The 21,303-nt window shown below is 43.9% G+C and overlaps 1 protein-coding gene across 1 annotated transcript in view; it reads left to right on the plus strand.

The window, feature by feature from the left end:
* The window catches only part of FA2H (fatty acid 2-hydroxylase), an 824,473-nt gene that overhangs the window by 631,722 nt on the left and 171,448 nt on the right, over positions 1–21,303 (plus strand). The window lies entirely within an intron of this gene.

The following is a 21,303-nucleotide window of genomic DNA, read 5'->3' on the forward strand; positions in this document are numbered from 1 at the left end:
CTGTAGTCAACAGGCCAACGTAAGACTGTTTCAAATACTATCAAGTTAAGCGTTAACTCTATAAATGTAAGTGATACAAAACATTACAGCAGCGTACAGGTACATGTTATCCTCCACAAGAACTGAATATGAGGGTGCAATAAAAATGTCAAATGCAGATAGACCTACTGTAATCCGCTGCCAAATAAAAAATGAAATTTCAAGTGATCAATGGCTAAAAGGTAACCATTGAATAGTAGGGTATATGAGATACTATAGCAATGTGTAATCCATAATATTTGGTATTCCTATAAAACAGAGTGGAAATTGCTATGAAGGGTGTGATGTGACACAGATAGATGTTGACTGTTCTGAATAGCATGTCAAATTCTAAGCTTGTAAGTGTTAACACTTGGTACATAGGTGCTATCAAATATAGCCAGTATTGGCAATTTTCTTTGGTACACTGTTCACTAAGTTTATATGGCCACGTCGTAATATCTCCTAATTTAGAATTTTTGCAAAATGTCAAATACATAATAAATTAATAATAAATTTAAATAAAGGGGACACACCTGGGAGCTGGTTGGAGGTTGCTGTGTGCATCTTGTCCCTCTGACCTCGGGACCGATTGCTGAGCAGAGCTGCCGCTGCCTCTCGACGCACCCGCTCTGCGGGTGCCGCTTCGCGGCTCCAAACGAGGGAGTGCTTCCTGTGGGGCGGTAGCCGGGAGCCAGTGGAGGTCCAGCACAACATCATCGGCGCTGCAGCAGGGACTCGGAAGTCCAGTGAGTCCCTGCTTCCTCAGGTGCACGAGGACGCGCCCACAAACAGACACGCCCCCCGCCTGGCCAGTGTGTAAAGGCGCGTGTTTCTTTCTCTGCTTGGGACACACATGGGAGCTAGCATGTCAAATTCTAAGCTTGTAAGTGTTAACACTTGGTACATAGGTGCTATCAAATATAGCCAGTATTGGCAATTTTCTTTGGTACACTGTTCACTAAGTTTATATGGCCACGTCGTAATATCTCCTAATTTAGAATTTTTGCAAAATGTCAAATACATAATAAATTAATAATAAATTTAAATAAAGGGGACACACCTGGGAGCTGGTTGGAGGTTGCTGTGTGCATCTTGTCCCTCTGACCTCGGGACCGATTGCTGAGCAGAGCTGCCGCTGCCTCTCGCCGCACCCGCTCCGCGGGTGCCGCTTCGCGGCTTCAAACGAGGGAGTGCCTCCTGTGGGGCGGTAGCCGGGAGCCAGTGGAGGTCCAGCACAACATCATCGGCGCTGCAGCAGGGACTCGGAAGTCCAGGAGTCCCTGCTTCCTCAGGTGCGCGAGGACGCGCCCACAAACAGACACGCCCCCCGCCTGCAACACTCCTACTTCACGTTCTGCACGACGCTCAGAGGGACGTGAGCGGGATGCCGAGCGAAGCCCGAGCAAAGGGCGGGCAGTCTGTGGCAGTCAGGGGCTGTCAAGGCTGGGCTGGGCCACGTCCCTTTCGTCTCCAATAGTAGTGTGTACAGGCGGTTCGTGTGAGGCCCCTTAGGGTTCCCTACAATCATGTCCACCCGCTCTGGAAAACTCCTCAGGAGTGAGGGTGAAAGGGGAGTCGTTGCCGGGAGCCCTGTGATTGGAACTATGGACCGCTTCATTACCAGGGTGGCGGCTGTAATAGAAAGGGAGATCGCTATGTCAGAGCGGCGCCTGTCCGAGGTCTACCTCCCTTCCAGACGCTCATCCTTGGGGTCCGCTGCACAGGCGCATACACCGGCTTGTGAGCGGGCTCAAACTGTCCCCCCTGCTGGTGTTCCGGGCGATTCTATAGACCCCCCTCAGCTGCTTGAAATAGGGCAAAATATAGACAGGTTGGAACATCTGGCCGAGCTTCTTCCTAGTGGTATTGAGGAAGAGGATGGTCTCAGTATATCATCTCCACCTGTATCGCCTAAACCCCTAAAAAAAGCCACCAGTCAGCCTTCATTGCCAAAACCGTCCACCCCGACTATAGTAATACTAGATGGGGTGCCAGATGGGGTGCCTTCTATAACTGAAACTGTCGAAACTAGGCAGGATAAGAGGTCTATAAGTAAAAAGGCAGGATATCGTAAAAGGGTAGGTTGGTGAGACAGGCCGCGCTTTATCAAAGAATAAGAAAGCCTTTTGGACCTGGTGGGAAACATGCAAAGGGCCTGTTCACAGAGAATAAAGCCGTGGCAGAGGGGGATGAAGTGGTCTCCTCTAAGGGACCACCTACTAATGATAACACCGTTTACGTCCCCAAGCTCACCGACCCCGTCACTATTGAAAATATCTTGGAGAGGGTAAATAATCTCTTGATGCCCCTACTAACTCAGGTTAAGGCCTTCGGGGCGAGAATAGATAAGCTAGAGCAATCAACCCTCGATGGGTTCTACTCACTTAAAACTACATTTAAACAACTATCCAGAGTGAGTGATAACCAGGACACGGGCATAAAGGGGAGCGAGCACCCGGCAGTTTCCTTACCACCACAGAAAGATCCCAACCCCCCAAAAAGCCTAAATAAGGTTGATACTAACAGAGTCCAAATCCCAGCTCCCAAAATTTCTCCCCTACCTAAAGCAGGGCCGAAATCCAAGGGACCGCCAACTCACATAGAGGCCGCTAAAACTAAGCCTAAGCCACTTCCACAAAAACAGCCCCAGACAGCCAGTGGTAAAGTGAAAGATATTCAAACACCATGTTCACGAGATAATGCTCAGGGACTTGTAACAGGGAAGGTCCCCAAAGCTGCCCCCCAACCTACAGCTTCGACTACTACCACAGTGGCCCCTAGAAATCCAATACGCCGGATCCCTCCAGTAAACCTCCCGCCAGACTGTCAACCTTTTGTCGCTGTTCTGGTAAAAGTTCCCCCACTAAAGGAAGGCCAGCTGGAGAATCACCAAACTCTCAAGAATAAGTGCATCCACTGGCTAAAGTCAAATAAGCCAATTCCGCTGGGTGTGGATGGGATTATTCTAAGTGTCCGCAGAGTAGGGTGGGTAGGGCAGGGTAAAAAAACTCAGGAGGGGGACTGCATAATAATAAACTTTCAAGACCCCAGAGTAGTGAACTCCATCTGTACTCCCATAAAAAACATGGGGGCACCAGGGGTTAAAGTAGTAGACTTATCCTACTTTTATCCCAGGCAAATTGTTAGCTTAACTGGGGAAAGCCTAAGCTCCCCTGATTTTTGCCAAAATTGGGAGACATGTTGGGCTGGGGCACTTGGGGGTACTGGGATGAACCCCCCGTGGGTGCCAGGGTGCTACTGACTGGAGGAGGATGACCCCAGGGTATGCACGGACGTAGTTTCAGACAAAGAAACTGTGAATAGAGTAGATCCAATGGCAGTATCACCCTCCCGAATTGACTCTCCCTCAATTGTAGATACTAGTGGGATGGTAGCCTTAAAGGACATTCCGCAAGATTATTGTTCCCTCCAAGCACCCTCTGTGAGGGCCACAGACAATATTATTCACGCGACCAGTGACACCCCAGTTGTGACGGACCTAGTTTTCAAGGTTTTCAGCTGGAATGTCACAGGGATCGCAAGAAAGCTGGCTCTCCCTGATTGGATTGCATGGGTTGATGAGCACTCCTTATGTATTTTCCAAGAGACCTGGAGCTTAGTGCCGGTACACAGGGTGGGATTCTCTTCCTACTTTGTGCCTGCACTAACCTCGGAAACAGGGAGGGGGCGACCTTCAGGCGGTCTACTTATTTGGGTAGCAGCCTCCTTAGACTGCAGAATAGAGGAGCTACACACAGTTGCCCGGACATCCAACATATCATCTTAAGAGACCCAAGGGGAAGACTAGTTTTAAATGTCTATAATGTTTATGCCAGAGGGACTAAGGGCGGGAGAAAGTCACCTGTAATATCTCTTCTTGAGACCCTCCTGAATAAAACTCCTTACAAGTCGCGCACACTGGTTGCTGGTGACGGTAAACAGTCATAATATCTATTCCAAAATATAGAATGGACATAATATCGAAGTAAAAATATAGAATGGACAAAATATCGAATGGACACAATATAGTGGTTAAAAATATCGAATTTAAGGTAAGTAATATCGATTTTCAAAATATAGAAGTCAAAATATCGAAATATACAATATAGGCATTAAATATATCGATTTTTTAATAATATCAATTTTTTTAAAGTGTTTTGTATGTTAGTATATGTGTGAAAAGTGTATATTAATTTTTGTAATGTATGTTTAATGTATTTTAAGTAATGAATTTTATGTTATTTAATTTTTGCGTAATTTAATTCTGTAGCGGGTTGTGGGTTTATAGGGGAATAGGGTGGGAAGTAATTTAATTGTAATTAATTAAATATTTGTATTTATTTACTGGTATTCCTTTTGAATTTATTGTTATTTTGTAATTGGTAATTATTTTTTATTAATTGCCAATTAATTTGTATTAATTGATTAATTGTTAATTATGTTAATTTTCTAAATTTATTTTCTGTAGCGGGTTGTGGGTTTATAGGGGAATAGGGTGGGAAGTAATTTAATTGTAATAAAGTAAATATTTTTTTTCATTTATTCGTATTGATTTACATTTATTGTTAATTCATTTTTAATTGGTAATTAATTTCTATTAATTGGCAATTAATTTTTATTAATTGGTAATTATTTTGTATTAATTAAATATTTGATAATTATGATAATTGTATTAATGTATTTTCTGTAGTGGGATGTGGGTTTATAGGGGAATAGGGTGGGAAGTAATGTAATTGTAATTAATTACATATTAAAAATACTTTTTGTGTATTGATAATTAATTTACTGTTAATTTTTAATTGGTATGAATTTTTATTATTAATTAGTTTTTGTTATTTAAAATTAATTCGTTGTTGAATAATTATGAATGGGTTATTAATTTTTAATAACTAATATGTAGTTGTATTTCTAATTAATTATTACATAATATTAAATTGGTTATTAATTTAAATTAATGTTTTATTGGTATTGATATTTCATTTATTTTTAATAATATATTAAATCCTTATTTTCCCTACTGTTAAACTCACTGGAGTGGAAATAGTAATTTTCACCCTCCCGCTATCCAACGCTTTCCCTACTGTTGCACTCTCTGGAGTGGGAATAGTATTTATTACCCCTACGCTATCCAACGCTTTCCCTACTGTTGCACTCTCTGGAGTGGGAATAGTAATTTTTACCCCTACGCTATCCAAAGCTTTCCCTACTGTTGCACTATCTGGAGTGGGAATAGTAATTTTCACACTCCCGCTATCCAACGCTTTCCCTACTGTTGCACTCTCTGGAGTGGGAATAGTATTTTTTACCCCTACGCTATCCAACGCTTTCCCTACTGTTGCACTCTCTGGAGTGGGAATAGTAATTTTTACCCCTACGCTATCCAATGCTTTCCCTACTGTTGTACTCTCTGGAGTGGAAATAGTAATTTATACCCTTCCAATATCCAACGCTTTCCCTACTGTTGCACTCTCTGGAGTGGGAATAGTAATTCTTACCCCTACGCTATCCAACGCTTTCCCTACTGTTGCACGCTCTGGAGTTGGAATAGTAATTTTTACCCTCCCGCTATCCAACGCTTTCCCTACTGTTGCACTCTCTGGAGTGGGAATAGTAATTTTTACCCTTATGCTATCCAGCGCTTTCCCTACTGTTGCACTCTCTGGAGTGGGAATAGTAATTTTTACCCTTATGCTATCCAGCGCTTTCCCTACTGTTGCACTCTCTGGAGTAGGAATAGTAATTTTTACCCTTACGCTATCCAACCCTTTCCCTACTGTTGCACTCACTGGAGTGGGAATAGTATTTTTTACCCCTACGCTATCCAACGCTTTCCCTACTGTTGCACTCACTGGAGTGGTAATATTAAATGTTACCCTCCTGCTATCCTACGGTAAAATATTGTACATTTTTTATTAATAACTTAAATTAATTATATCTTAATTTCAAGGTTATTTGAGTATTTTTAAGTATGTTTTAGTTAATTATATTTATTATTTCATTAATTTTAAATTACTTTTAAGACATTTAAAAAAAATCGATATTTTGACTGACTATATTTTTTACAGACTATATTTTGGATTCGATATTTTTGTACTTACCTGTTTGGAGATAGGAATTCGATATTTTGGCATTCTATATTTTGGTGACTATATTTTGGTAAGTCTATATTTTGTCATTCTATATTATGTCAGTGATCCGCTGGTGACATGAATTGTACGTTCGAGCCTCTGGGCTCGGACGTTCCCCTTGACCAAGATGAGGAGGACATTAGGATAGGGATCCCTGTACTGGAAATCCCACCCATCAGGAGGTGGTCAGAAGTGGCGCTACAGCTATACTCCCTGAGCCTTGAACTAAATCTAAGGGCAGTCAATGGGAGGACAATCTCGGATAGGGGGGTGCCCATACGTATAACAGACCAGGACACACCTCTAGGATAGATTACATCCTAGTAGATGTATTTCTATGGAACCATGTGAGGGACATGTTGGTGGTGCCTACGACTGAAAGCGACCACAACCCACTCTCCTTAAGCATGGACCAGTGGTGGTGCCCTGTAAAAAAGGGTCTTAATAACCCCGTATTAGCTCCCTCCGACGAGTCTGTAGTCTCGCTCTGTGGAAGACGATTAAAATGGGCTAAACTGGTCCTCTCCGAGGCAAGGGTCGGAGAAATTGCAACCCTCTTAAACCATGCAGTGACAACCCTGGGGTCCCCCTTAGAAGGGGTGGGCAGGGTGAGTGGACTATTTGTCTCCCTAGTAGATGCCTTGACAAATGTGTTTACCATCCATTCTAGTAAGTTGGGAAACAAGCTAGGTAAAAAGCTAGATGATGGCTGGTACACTCAAACATGCAGGGCACACAAGTCAAGGCTTGTTGAGGCAGTAAAGCACAAATCCCACAGCGATATACAGGAAGCAAGGAAGGCCTACAACAGATCCCTAAAAATTGCTAGGATGAAGTGGGAAGATAAATTCTGGGAAGACGAACTCCAAGCTAGCAAAAGTAGGGATTCAAGGGCTTTTTGGAACCTTGTAGGCTCCCGGAACAGGCCAGAGGCAGCTATGAGACCCTGTAATATCCCCCCACAAAGTTGGGTAAAACACTTTGGGGATTTATATCTCCCGGCAGACGGGGAACTAAATGTTAGGGTGAATTCCCCACTAGTATTAGAACCTCACGCCTATGATCTCTTTACCCCTTTAGAGATCGAAAAAGTAATAGGGTGGGTAGCCCCCCGCAAGGCAGCTGGCCCAGATGGCCTCCCGGGGGATCTTACGCGGGCATACCCAGTGGAGTGGGGAAGGGTTATTGCAGCTCTCCTTAATGACATCATGATGGGAGGGCCAGTGACAGAATCGTGGAAGGGAGCGGTAGTGGTCCCGATTTATAAAAAAGGGTGTAGAGAAATCCCGGGGAACTACCGCCCAATAAGCCTGATAGACTCCACCCAAAAGATAGCAGGTAAAGCTATACTTGGAAGGATTCTTCACTGGGTGGAGGAGAATAAAATACTATCGGACTTCCAGGCAGGTTTTCGGGCAGGAATGGGGACAACAGAGCAGGTGTTCAGGTTGGCACTCCTGGGGTGGAAGGTGGTGGAGCTAGGCAAGGGCAGTCTATACTTGGCCTTTATAGACCTAAGGACTGCCTTTGACCTACTTCCCCGGGAGGAGTTATGGAGGGTGCTTCACGAGCTGGGATTGCCCCCTTACATCTTGTCCCTCCTCACTAGCCTCCACGCCCATACCTTTGCTCAGGTCCGCTGGGGTAAAAACGGAGAGCTTACAGAGAAAATACCAGTGTCTAGGGGCGTGAGGCAGGGATGTGTTCTGGCGCCAACCCTTTTCTCACTATATGTGAATGGGGTGGTAGAACATCTCCAACAAGAACCAGCCGAAGCCCCCTGTCTCGGAGGAGTGTGGATCCTCACCCTGCTTTTTGCGGATGACACGCTCTTGATCTCCAAGACCCCGCAAGGCCTCCAGAAACTGCTAACCCGTTTCCAGGATTTCTGTGCTGCAAAGGGACTAGTAATTAACGTGGACAAAACTAAGTACCTTAAGTCCTAAATCCTCCAAAGAAACTGGGCCGCCCACCTATTCTTAACTCTGTTGCCCTTGAGAAAGTATCCGAATTTGACTATCTTGGAATTCGGATTACGGATAGAATGACCTGGGCACCCCACATTGATAAGATGGTCCTCAACCATAAGAGAGTAGGAGGAGCCCTCCTGAGGGAATTCCGGTCATCACCGAGGAGGTCGCTTACCCCAGTAATTGACATCTACAAGGCTAAGGTAGTAACATCAGCCTTGTATGGGGCAGAACTGTGGGGACATTGCCGTCTGGACGCCCTGGCTACAGCGGAGAGTAAGCTCCTAAAATCCATTATCGCCATCCCTCTGAGCACCCCAACTGTACCTGTGCTGTTGGATACAGGCAGCAAAAACATTAAAGATCAAGCCCAGCTTCGCCCTCTCCTTTTATGGACACGAATTTGGAGGGGTGAAGAGCTAAAATCGTATGCTGATGGGTTGGCGGAAATAATGAGCTTGGGCGGCTGGGCAAAAATAAGATGGCTGAGAGACACTAAAAAGCTTCTGGAGAAAATCGGACTGGGGGACTGTTGGTCATCACGTTCAGCTCCATCAAAAGAGGCCGTGAAGAGTCTTTACTGGAAATGGGCTGCGGAACAATAGTTACAAACCTGGATCATTGCAAGTCCACTGCTGCCTTTTTATTAGTAAAAGATGTTGTAGTTTTCGAGCCTTACCTGGACCTTATCACCCTCCCTTTTGACTGAGCACTGTATTTTAAATTTAGAGTAGGTTCGCTCCCGCTTGGGGCCTTGGTATCAAACTGGAAATCAGCTGCTCATACGTCCCCAAACTGTGCATGTTGTCCCAGTAGGATAGAGTCCGTTACGCATATCCTATTCGAATGCCCGGACTATGCAAAGCCCAGGAGCTTTTGGCTTAAACCTCTCTGCCGAAACATGGGTACACGTAGCTACCTAGTAGCTTTGCGCATCCTAATGACGGACACTTCCCCTCCTATTGTATGTGGCTTAGCTACATTTTTAAAACAGTTCTGGTTTATTCGTTGCAAGAGACTGTCAGTAGCGGTTTAATTCTCTTTTTAGCTAAATTATTCTGGGCATTTCATGTCCTTTTATCCTTTTTAATGAGATTTAATATTGCCTTCTTAAAATGTTGCTTTTTGTAGATTTGTAAATGGCTGTATTGTATGTGCGCTTATAAGATATCTTGCATATCAAATAAAAGCTTATGACTGACTGATAATGCTATAGTGCAAGGCAAGTGTGTGCTGTAACTAGTGTCAACCTGACTTGCTGCCATTAAATAACACCGCACCATAAGCAAACAAAATAGAGGATACATCCAACACGAAAATCCAGCGAGATCTAGACTAAGGTTTTTTTTCTAATTTGATTATTTTTTATTTCAAACTGTGTCCCTCAAATGTGTATGTACTTCTCTTGGCTCCTTAAGAAGTCATCTAAAGCACCTGTGCTTGTAACAATGCACCGGTGTGCTGGTGTACCTGACTGTAGCTATTCTGTGTTTGACTGAGATTTGCACTGCAGGTGCCAGGAAAGTACTGAGTTGTTGACTATTGCACTGTTGATGCGGACAAAGCCTATTTAATGTCCTTATCGTTTAGCCACATTACCATTTTACTTGCTATCATTTTTCAGCTGTACGGTCAATCTTAAAAGAAAAAAAATTCTAGTCCCAAAATACAACATGGTGTAATTAAAAGGTAAAGACTGCTATCTCAACATGACATACAGCTTCTTGAAAATCGGGTTACACTAGAAAAATATATCATTTGCTTACGTTTGCTATTTCGGAACAGCCAAGAGCTGGGAGATGGAAACAAATTTGAGTAAAATACAGCCGTTTCCTATATTAAGTATTAAAAAACTAGGCACTTTTAAATGATTTATTCACATACTTGCTATTTTAGGTTTATTTATCAAAAGAAAACATATGTTGCGGGGTTTCTGCTCATGCACAGAAATATGCGCAGGAAACCAGGACCTCAGTGTATTGTGGTGTACCAAAAACCCACCTCAGTACCCAGACCCCCAATCAGACTAGCATTGGAGTCTCATTTGTTCTCCGTGCTACAGCAAAGCTACCAATGATTAGACAACCCAGAACAAGTGACTTAGGAACCTCTCAGGAATAGTGGGAATCAAGAAAACTCTTTCATTTTTATTCTCATATAAGACCACAAGGTGAGTAATCAGAGACACAGTATAGTTTAAAATGTTTATTTTAACTACGTGCTCTAAGATGCAATATCTTTGCCAACATAAGTAAAAGTATGCATTACATCAATACAATCAGCATTGTTACAATTCCATAAAATACAAAGGGAGACATGATATAATGATAATGGAACCAGGTCTATAGCACCTTGTGTACCACCCTTCCCTTGCTAGGAGCTAGCTTTTATAATAATAGAAGATCTCTATGTATAAACGGGGAACCCCATGCCTCCAAAATCAGATGAAGTGAATCACATCCCAGATCAGCACCACTCTTTGTAGATGGAAAGGTTTTCTCCAAGTGTATCATGCAATGCAATATTAAAAGCACCCGAGTTTCAGTGATGTGCAGCTGTGTGTGTGTTATGTCTAGAGCGTGGGCCGATCAACCTGAATCAACGGCTTTCATTGTTATTTAACCTTGAGCACTCTGCACAGACTTGAGGTCACAGTGTAAGTCTAGAGATGTGAAAAACAGACTGTTCTCATGTGAAGGAAAGCAAGCAGCTTGTCTTCGCAGGAGCTGAGGCCTGTAGTGTCGTCTGCCAAAGTGGCAAAATGGCATTTGAGTAACTTAACTCACTTATGCTAACATAGGAATGTGTGCAAGCAGAACTATATCCTCACTACACATACAGAATTGGATACATTTGCTTTGTAGGTCTCTCCTAGGCAGCACATGTGCTGTGAATTTGAGATCTTTTCTTTTCTTTTCTTTTAGAGCCCACTCATTGCTTACCATTCATTGACTTTATTGTCACTCTCTTTTATTTGCTTTTATTGGTAAGATGACATAGGCTTCATTTCATTTTTCATGTTTTCCCTCCACTCGAGCATGAACACACTACTTGTATCCTTCCACTGAACATGTTTTTAAGCATTACTTTTTCTTTGTGTTTAAGCACTTTACTAGAGTGTGTCTTGTTCAGCTGGCTCCCTCATGTACTTTTCCCACTTAGGGTCCCTTCCTCATCGATGTTGCATACCCACACTGCCTCCTTACATTGATGTCCATGTTGTTGCTTGCCCCACCCATCCAACTACCTTTTGTTGTTGCCTGTGTTTTTGCTTGCAACACCCACCTTCCCATCTTCTGTTGTTGCCCATGTTATACCTTCATCCATCTTCCTTCCTTCCTTCCTTCCTTCCTTCCTTCCTTCCTTCCTTCCTTCCTTCCTTCCTTCCTTCCTTCCTTCCTTCCTTCCTTCCTTCCTTCCTTCCTTCCTTCCTTCCTTCCTTCCTTCCTTCCTTCCTTCCTTCCCAGTGTTGTTGCTTGCTTGATCCCACCCTCCCTCCTTACATTGTTGTCTGCATTATTGATTGCTTCTACCTGCCCACCCTAGTTCCATTGTTGCACGTGTTGTTGCGTTCTCCGGGCCCTCCCTCCTTCTGTTATTGCCCGGGTTGTTGCTTGCAACATTCACCCTCCATCCTCATTCCATTGTTACCTATGTTGTTCCTTGCTTCCACCCACCCTCCCTTCATCAGTTGTTCCACCACTTATTGCTGCTTTCCTCCCAACAAATCTCCTTTCTTCCGTTGTTGCCTGTGTAGTTGCTTTCAACACCTACCCTCCTTCAGTTGTTGTCTATGTTGTTGCTTGCCGCTACCGTGCTCTATTGTTGGTTGCAACCCTACCTATACTCACGCCTTCTGTTTTTCCTGTGTTGTTGCTTTCCCCACTCACCTTCCCTCCTGTTGTTGTCCGTGCTGCCGTCAGTGTTAGATTGTCTCTATCCTCCCACCAAGTGTTATGCATGTGCTTGCTCTGAGCCCATCTGTTCCACCATCCATTGTCTGTGTTGTCCCCTGACTCTATGTTGCCTCCATAGCTGCTTATGTGTGACATTTCCATGGTTTAAATGTACTTATGAGTGACATTTAATGACCAAATATGTGACACTTTCTCGTGAGTAAAACCAAGCACTGAAGTGCCAAGAAAGCAAAATGACAGCCTTTTGAGCAATGAAAAGAATCTTGAAACAGCTGTTATCTACTTCAAACGGAAGGTTACTATCACAACCATCGTCAACTTTAAAAAACGGGAGAAACTCCTGCACTGGACACTACTTATTAGGGCTGCTCTAACCCTCGCAGCACCATAGCCAAATTATGGCATTACTGTCTCTGAAAAGTGTAGCATTGCTGGACCATGATGTAACTTAACTACATAAACACTTCCTTTATCACAACTTAGAAATTAGATTTGAAATCTCATTTTCTCATTGTTTAAAGAAGCACAATATGACAAACAAACATGATCACCCCAAACAGCACAGTGTCAGTCAGATCACTTTATCTTTCTCTTAAAGGTTGCACTGCCTGCAGCTTACCAACTCTCTCTGCTGGCCCTCTGCGGGCTGACCCACATGTTAATGCTGCTCCTATATGTGGACTTACTCTGGCTGCCTTTTGACATTCAACTAGTGCAGAGATGCTGCTACCTAATCTGCCGTTGTGCTCTGCTACTCAGTGCTGCTGGTGACGATGTGGAGTAAGAGTAGGTGGAGACCTTGTGCTCTCCCTTATGGGCGAGCACAGGGAAATGCTCCCTGTGCAGTGAAAGTCTGCAACACTTTGCAGCCGACCCAGCTTTTTGAAAAGCTGCAGCGTGGCACGTGCCATTGACATGACTGGACACAAGCAGGGAGCCATCTTGTGCCTTCCCACATTGCATGCCTATAAAGAGACACATGAGTGACATGAGGCACTTGTTGTTTTACTTGTGTGATCAGGTGGGACCCATGGTCCCTGCCCACTGCCTGCGATGCCTTCCGGGGGGATGGCAAGAGGATTTTGAAAAAAGCATTCTGGTGCCAGTCTGTCAGAGTGCTGACACATTAGCACACAAGTTAGTACAAACAAAGCTCTGCCAGTGAGGCTAGGGGTGTGCGGCACTGTATAATCTGAGAGGTGCCGACAGCCCCACTCACTCTATGCCTGCAGGGGAGCACACAACGTGCAGTAAAATAAAACAGTAATTTAGCCAACCAGTTGCTCAGTCACTGGCCAATCATCATTGACTTTTTGAAACAGAGTTAACTGTCACTGACAGTGCTGTGCAGGTGGGGCCAGTTTTCAAAATACAACAGGGCAAGTCGCCACACCCTGGATGCATCATCACTCTCAGTCTCAGTCTGAGCAAGGGGCAGTGCACTGATGGGTAGTCTCAGGGTGTTTACCACTCTCTAGAGCGGATGTAATTGTCAGAGGCTGTTTGACAGACTTAGCAAGGGCATGCCACATGGCTCAGTTCCTAAGGGTCTGGTTTATTGTGGTCTGCTTTGTTGTGCACTGCAGCCAGAGCCTGAGACTGCTGTATGCTGTGTGATGGCAATTTATGTTCATTATTGGTAGTGAAGAAACTCAACCATGAAGGCAGCACAGTGTATATTGTAACTATTGACGCAGATGATCTGTTGTTTCTCCAAAGCATAGTGCAGAGTTGTTGGAAAATGTGTGAAACCCCACCCCACCATGTAAGATGCATTGTGTAGTTCACCTTAAAGTGCTTTCCAGGCCTCTTTCTCCTGAAAAAAATCTCCAAGGGAAACAGTGGGTACCAAAGAAAGCTAACTAGGGCTGGTGCATGGATTTTTGCCACCCTTGGCAAACTGATATTTTGTGCCTTTTCACCCCCTGTACTCTTTGCTAATTTTACGACAATACTGATGATCTTCTGCTTCCCTAGACTTAAGGCAGCAGCCTGCTCTTGCCTTTTTTTTAAACTGACTCTGGAAGATAAGACCTTTTTCACGCGGAGCCCCTACTCCATAGCGTGCCCTCAACAACGACTTGGATGTGTCTGCAGTAGTGGTGGTGTGGCTGTTGGCTCAGTCTGTTGTCAGGCAGGCATACCCCCTTTCTACCTCTTCCCGAAAGTGCTTTTTGTTACCGTTCTTACTCACCATCTGTTTTCTGGACCGTCGCCCGATAACCATGTGAGCAAAAACAAATCCACACATTTTGATTTTGCAAATAGAAGAGAGGTGGTATCTAAAGCAGATTCCCTGCTAGGTGTTTTCATTGATCTTATCATCAAATAAAAACCTGGTTATTTTTAAAGTGCTTGCAATTGTTTGCCATTTATAGCGCTGTAAATAACAAGTGGTCATCATTCCCCAACTCACTTAGTTGATTTTAGAACTATGAAACAGGCAGTTGGCCCTGCCACTATTAAACCTGTAACAAGGAGGTTTATAATAATAATGATGATGATAAATAGTTTTAGATAGTATGTAATGCCAGAGGTTGCAGTTGTGAGCGCTGTAATAACACATAACCATATTTAGTGCTACTCATTTTATCTATGTTGGATGGATGCGAGGCTGGAATTCAACCTGGCAGGTCACACAGTAATATCAGCAGGGAACACGTAACCTACTGAGCAGACTAGCTGACTAGGTTTTATTGTGCAGAAAAACTATAATCCCTCTTAAATAAGACCATTTCTCAGGAAGTACTATAATAAGAAAATTGCCATTCTTCCGAGCCTTTGGGGGATGTGGGATTTCTTGTTTTTGGACGTTTCTCTAAGTCACCAGTGGCGAATGACCATTTAAACACACCAGCTAAAAACACATGAAGCAATCACATTGGCATCGATGTTTGCTAGGCATGGGTCAGCATCATTATAAAAGGAAACAAGACTGCCCCAAGCGAGATCCAACCACCATCTCACATCTCATAAGGTAAGCAGGGTAGCAACATCTCGAAAATGCAGCGTGGAAAAGGTCAGGAATAACAGTAACCCAACTCTGCACTGTCAGAAGCAATGATGAAGTGTCTTCCCTCTTTTATCTGGCATAAATGTTTATGCTTATTTTTTTACCTCACTCAATAGCTTTTGGCATTTGATAAGTTTACAGTTTCACAAGCAACCCGCTCTTTGCCTGCGGAGCAGTGAATTCAACATCCTGTGAACCACATACACATCTAAGGTGCATGGTTTGGAGCACCAGAATCAGAACTCGCCTGACAAATGTGTCAGGCTATGTTTAGATGAATATGGTTCATGCCCCCCCCACAGATGTGCATATCTCTAGCACCATTTGCAACAAAAACAGCGCCCCACATTGTTCAAGCCCCCCTAAAATGTATCAACACAAATGTCACTGGGGATTCACTTTGCATGTTTTCATTGAGATATTTGGACAAGTCTTTGCATATAATAAGGTTTTGTAAACTTGTGCACATTGAAAGGCCACCTTTCTTTGTAATTATGTTTCATCATTTTAAAACTTGGGAAGACAATCCACACAAATACACTCCACACCATGCAACATAATTCCAATCAGCATAATTTCAATCAATGCTGAAAACTTTCACGTCACACAATTCAACTCTACCTTTTTTATTTCACACCACATAATTCGGCAACAAACCACATATTCAAGCTCAGCAACCCAAGTACAGAACACTCCACATACACCCAAACCACACCATCTAATTCCACCACAAAATTCAACAGCACACCACATAATTAAAATCCCTGACACACAAGTACACTCCACATAATTCTAGTACACTCAACTCAATATCACAATTTTTTTTGTATTATTTATTGGCATTTTCAAACAAAAAGGATCAATTCACAATATGCATCCCAGTTTAAGCAATATGATCAGGGGAGAAGCTAGCTCGGATGTGTAAACATAAAACACAACAAAACAGTCAGAAAGTGATATATTCTCTTACAGTGTCTGAATGTCAACCTTTGAAATAGGATGGGTCCACAGTTTTGTCGCAACAGTGCAGCACATGAGACATATTTTCATAAAGGGGGGCCTATAGGTGTGTACTCAACATATTGTTTTGAGGTAGCAGCTTGTTGAACCCATTCATGCATAATTAGCCCCAGCTTGTGTGACCCATGAGTGTCTGCAGTAAGTGGCGAGGGGCTGCTGTCATCTTATAGCATTTTCAGCCAGTCTATAAGGGACCCCATATATTTTTTGATCAGGAGGCCATTGGCATCAGCTCTCAAAAGTTGGTCAATTGACTGTGACTAAAAGTGACATATTGTCCTTGCTCGTGGGAGCTCGCCTATAACCCCAATGTATAGATACTCTATGTTTGGCAAGGAAGAGCAGCATGGCATGAAATTTACTATTCTCCGCCTTAGAGTCTTTAACATATCCCAATAATTCAACGAGCAACCGAGCCTCGCTTGAAGCCCCCAAAATCTATTGTATTTGACTAAATATGTCAACCCAGAAGGCAGAAATAGGTAGGCAATACCAGGACATGTGCAGGAAGGTGGCAGGGGAATAGCCATATCTCCAGCAATTATCATCAGGTCTGATCCCTTTACAATGTAGTTGAGAAGGGGTGTTGTAGAACCTATGTAGATATTTAAAATGTATAAGCCTCAGTTTATATTTTGGTGAGAGCACCTGGAGTTGGCCACAACAAAAAGCTCAGATTTCATCCGTTATCTGACCATCTAGTTCTAGATTCCAACTGCGCCTGGCCTTAGGTGTAGTCAATGGTGCTGTGGTTTGAATGGAGTTAAATAATCGTGTGATTCTTCTACAAGGATATGCATTTATTATCATCTGCTCGAGTGCAGATAATGAAGTGGGGGGGCTTGGAAAGGTGGTGTTGAGTTGCCTACATGTCGCTCTCACCTTATAATAATATAGAAACTGCCCGGAGAAGCTCCCTGTACCCTTAACCATAGGATCCGGAGGGGTGCAGAAGGTGTCGTCAGGATAGAGTTCTGCAAAGGTTTCAAATCCAATGGATTTCGCCATAGATAAGTTCCTGCCATCTCCCAATGCTGGGATTAGTGGGTTTCATGCAAGTGTGATGGTAGGGGCAAATAATATCTTTAGGCAAGTTCTGGTGCGCAGCCTATCCCAGACCCACTGAATGGTCTCAACGTTATCTATTCCGTCCTGCGGTCTGCGGTATGACTGAAAGAGAGCCACCTGAAGGGGAAACGGGGCTGCGATTTCCGCCTCCACTGACACATGGGGCTGAAATAGGGTGTGATGTAGCCAATAATGTAGAAATTGAGCTTGTTCACAAATCACATAGAGAGGTATATCCGGAGCCCACAGTCCTCCCTGCGTGAGGGGGAGTGTGAGTAGCTCCCAGGAGACGCATGCTTGATTCTCGGCCCAGACTATCAAGATCGACATCGAGTGGATGGTGTGGAAAAAGGCTTGGGTGAGAGGGATAGGAATGTTGACAAATAAATATGAAAATTTAGGTAAAACGACCATTTTGGCAATGGCTATCCTACCTGCAAGATTTATTGGTAGCTAGGACCACGCTTTTGCCTTTTCTGACAGCCAGGAGATTGCGCGGCCAAAATTTAAGTTCTAAATTTCCTGTTCATCTCGACTTAGCCAAATGCCCAGATATTTCACCAGGCTTTCCGCCCGTTTCAGCGGGTGGTCCAGGTCAAACAGCTTGGTTGCCTCTGTGAGCAGGAATACTGTAGACTTGGTCCAATTTGAAAATATTCTAGAGATACCCCCAAACTTAATGAACTCCTGAAGTAGTGGGCTTAGGTTAACCTCATGGTCTTTGATATATAATGTCGTATCCTGCCCGCTATTGGCTCCATTGCGATGGCAAAGAGGAGAGGGGGAAGGGGGCATCCCTGACTGGATCTGCGGGAAATACAAAAAGCATCTGGCAGTAGTCCATTCATGCACAGTCTGGCCAAAGGAGCCATATAGAGCAGTTTTATCAATGCTATGAACGTCGGACTGACACCCTTCCTCCCCAAAATGGCAAAACCTTTATGGCCATTCCAGCGCGTCGAACGCTTTAGTCGCATCAAGGAATGCATGAGTGCCTTAACCTCACGGCTAGATAATGTAGCACCGTGAAAAATGTGCGGAGATTGTGCGAGGTAGATCGGCCCGGTCTGGAGCCGGATTGGTCAGGTCTCACGATCAAAGGGAGTAGAGGTTACAGCTGATTCGCAAGCAATTTAGAATAGATCTTGGCATCAATATTATTCAGCAAAAGCGGCCTGTAAGAATCTATCTCGGGACTTGGTTTACCAGGTTTCTGTATTGTTTGGACTAGCGCCTCCCACATAGACGGGGATGCATTCCAGAAGTCTAAGCCTCCTCGAAGTCCGCGAGGAGATGGGGCACCAGTAAGTCAGCATATGCCTTATAAAAGGCAGTCCTCAAGCCGTCAGAGCCTGGAACCTTATCCGTGGGCAGACTGCTGATTACCTGCAGGATATCGCTGGATGTAAAGGGTTCATGCAAGTATGCTCAATGTGCCCTCCCGAGCCACAGCAATTCAATTGAGTCAAGGAATGATTGGAGCTCCTCCGGTACTGTCTGATGGATGACGGTGTATAATTTGGTATAGAAATTGGTAAAATGATCCAAAACCTCCTGAGGTCCTCTGACTATGGTTAAATCATCTCCCACTATCTCCTATATATAAGTGACTGTGTGTGGTGTTTTGAGCATATTCGCTATGGTTTTGCCAGGTCTGTCCACTTACCCATAGCGCCTAGCTTGGGAGCATTTGCCCAGAAATTACACCTCTCTGTGCGCCTCCTCCTCAAATTCAGTGGCACCTCCTTAACCCCTTCGATGCTCATGACGGAACCCAGCCGTCATGAGGCACAGGTGGCCTGTGCGCATGACAACTGGGTTCTCTCACGACCCCGCCCACGATTGGAATGTCCAGCACCGGGCTGGAATTCATGCCGCAGGCAAGGTGTGAATAGACAGTAAAAGTGCATGGTCCTCCATGGCATAATATGTGTTTCCATCTCCTGATGTGAGCCTCTAGAGCAGTCAGCGTGCCCCCAATAGCCGGCCTGGGTTAAATGCATTTCCCCTTTATTACCACTTTAAACGCCTCCCAGAGCATTGCATATGTGGAGAATGACCCAGCATTAGTGGTGAAATATTCCTTGGTGTCCCTATGTTTCTCCTCTCTAAAGGCGGAGTCCAGCAGGGTGTTAGGGGCAAGGCTTCAGCTAAACATCTTACATGGTGTGTTTGGGATAGTTAGCTGCAGCAGACAAGGGTCGTGATCCAATAGCATTCTAGGGAGGTGTGTGGTGTCCATGGTCCATGCTGCAATGTCCTGGGAGGCCAACCAATAATCCAACCTGGACCAAGCCCCTTGATGAGCTGAAATACACGTGCCCTCCTACACTTCTGGGCGTCTCTGCCTCCAGATATCAACCAAACTGCCATCCTCTACTATAGTATTCAGGGTGTGTATGAGAAGTGCCCTTTCTGTCCAAAGCATCATTCAATACAATCACCCCCCCCCCCCATACTTTAGTATCACACCAGATGATTTGCATCTTGGCCCATACAGTACGAAAGAATTCAGTGCAGTCAATATTCGGTCTATACACTGCCACAGTTATCATCTTCATCCCTCCCAACACACCTCATAGAATCACAAAACAGATTTCAGGATCTAGTTGCAAATCTATGGTTTTCCAGTCTAGGCCTTGTCGAATTACTACAATATAACATAATTACTAGTCACATATTTTAACTGCACACCATTCCACATAATTCCACTTAACCAATCCACTCCACACCACACAATTCCACCACACACAATTCCACAACTAATAATTCCAATCCAACCCACATAATTCCCACCTACAGCACATACATCCACTACACACCAATTCAAAACACATGGGTAAAAGACATTGTCATTTACAGTGCCAATACCTCGAACTCTCACAAATGTGAGACCAATTTGCATTGTAAATGCTTGTTTTACTTGTATTCATGCTGCACTCCAGCCATGCTGCTACACAACATTTCTTATAAACATAGAGAAATAACTCTCTAATAGGCCAAACATATTAACTTTGCCAATGCTTGGTTTAATTTGCATAGAAATATAATGCAGGTTGGTGATATGCCAGTAAGGTGGTGGCCTTATAGCTGTATATATATAATGAAACAATCACTGTTGTTGTACTTATAGTGTCAGTTATATGTTTTGAACAAAGATTTGTAAATTGTTCATTGTATATTATAAGAAATGTTTTATTTCTCCATTTTCCTCTCCTGCTTTTTCCCATTGCCTTTTTAGGTCGAGCCTATAGCGGCAGCGGAGCTATCAGCTGCTCGTTTTGTGAGGCATGCAGTATTCAATATGGAGTAGAAGCTCCCTGGAAGCTTGGCCCACTCTCTGCCAATTTTTTTCAATAGTTTAGTTCCTAAATGCTGCCTTCCGATTGGTTTTAGGCTTATTAGTCCCCCCTTATGACGGGGATGTTGTCATTTGTAATCTTCCATGGCTACTGGCCCCTTTACTTCAAGTATTGCACAGTATGTTTTATTTATACTGTGAGCACCATTTTCTTCCCGTGCCTCCCCCTCCCTCAGTCCATGCCTTCTCGCCCCCCCCACTCGCGTTGTTTGTGCCTTCCCGCCCGCACTCCTGTTTACTATGCAATAGGTCTTGCGTAATTGCGAGTCCTATTGCATTGCAAATGCTTGTTCTATCGAACCATTACCTTTGGTGCGACTTTACAGAGCTATAGCGCATAATCGGACATTTGTGTGTGTTCGTCGCACTATAGACCTGAGTCTGCTCTTAAAATGCCCTTGTAGAATATAGGCACAAAGTTTTCTGTTAGTGTGTCCTGATCATATAGCTAGAGTCCACATCCCGGAGGGACTAGGGGTGGCTCACTCCCCCACCCGAGCCCTTCCCTTCTGCCATTTTGGAGTGTCTACCCCAACTTTTGGGGGGGTGCCTCGGATGATTACAGGGACCTCGATTAAAACTAAGAATGGTATTCCAGGCAGGGGATGGCAGGGACGGGGTAGGTAAATTCTTTATTGCATTATTAATAAAAAATCTTTGCAATTTATCTAAAAAGTAGTCGGTTGAGCACTTTTGCAAAGCTCATAAAAAAGCAAAGGATGAAAAAAGAAGACATTTCATTACAATCACATTAGTTTAAAAGCATATAAAAATTGGCAAGTTAATAAATATTAAAAAAATAATA

The sequence above is a fragment of the Lissotriton vulgaris genome, chromosome 12 (assembly GCF_964263255.1).
Source record: "Lissotriton vulgaris chromosome 12, aLisVul1.2, whole genome shotgun sequence".
Lineage (NCBI taxonomy): Eukaryota > Metazoa > Chordata > Amphibia > Caudata > Salamandridae > Lissotriton > Lissotriton vulgaris.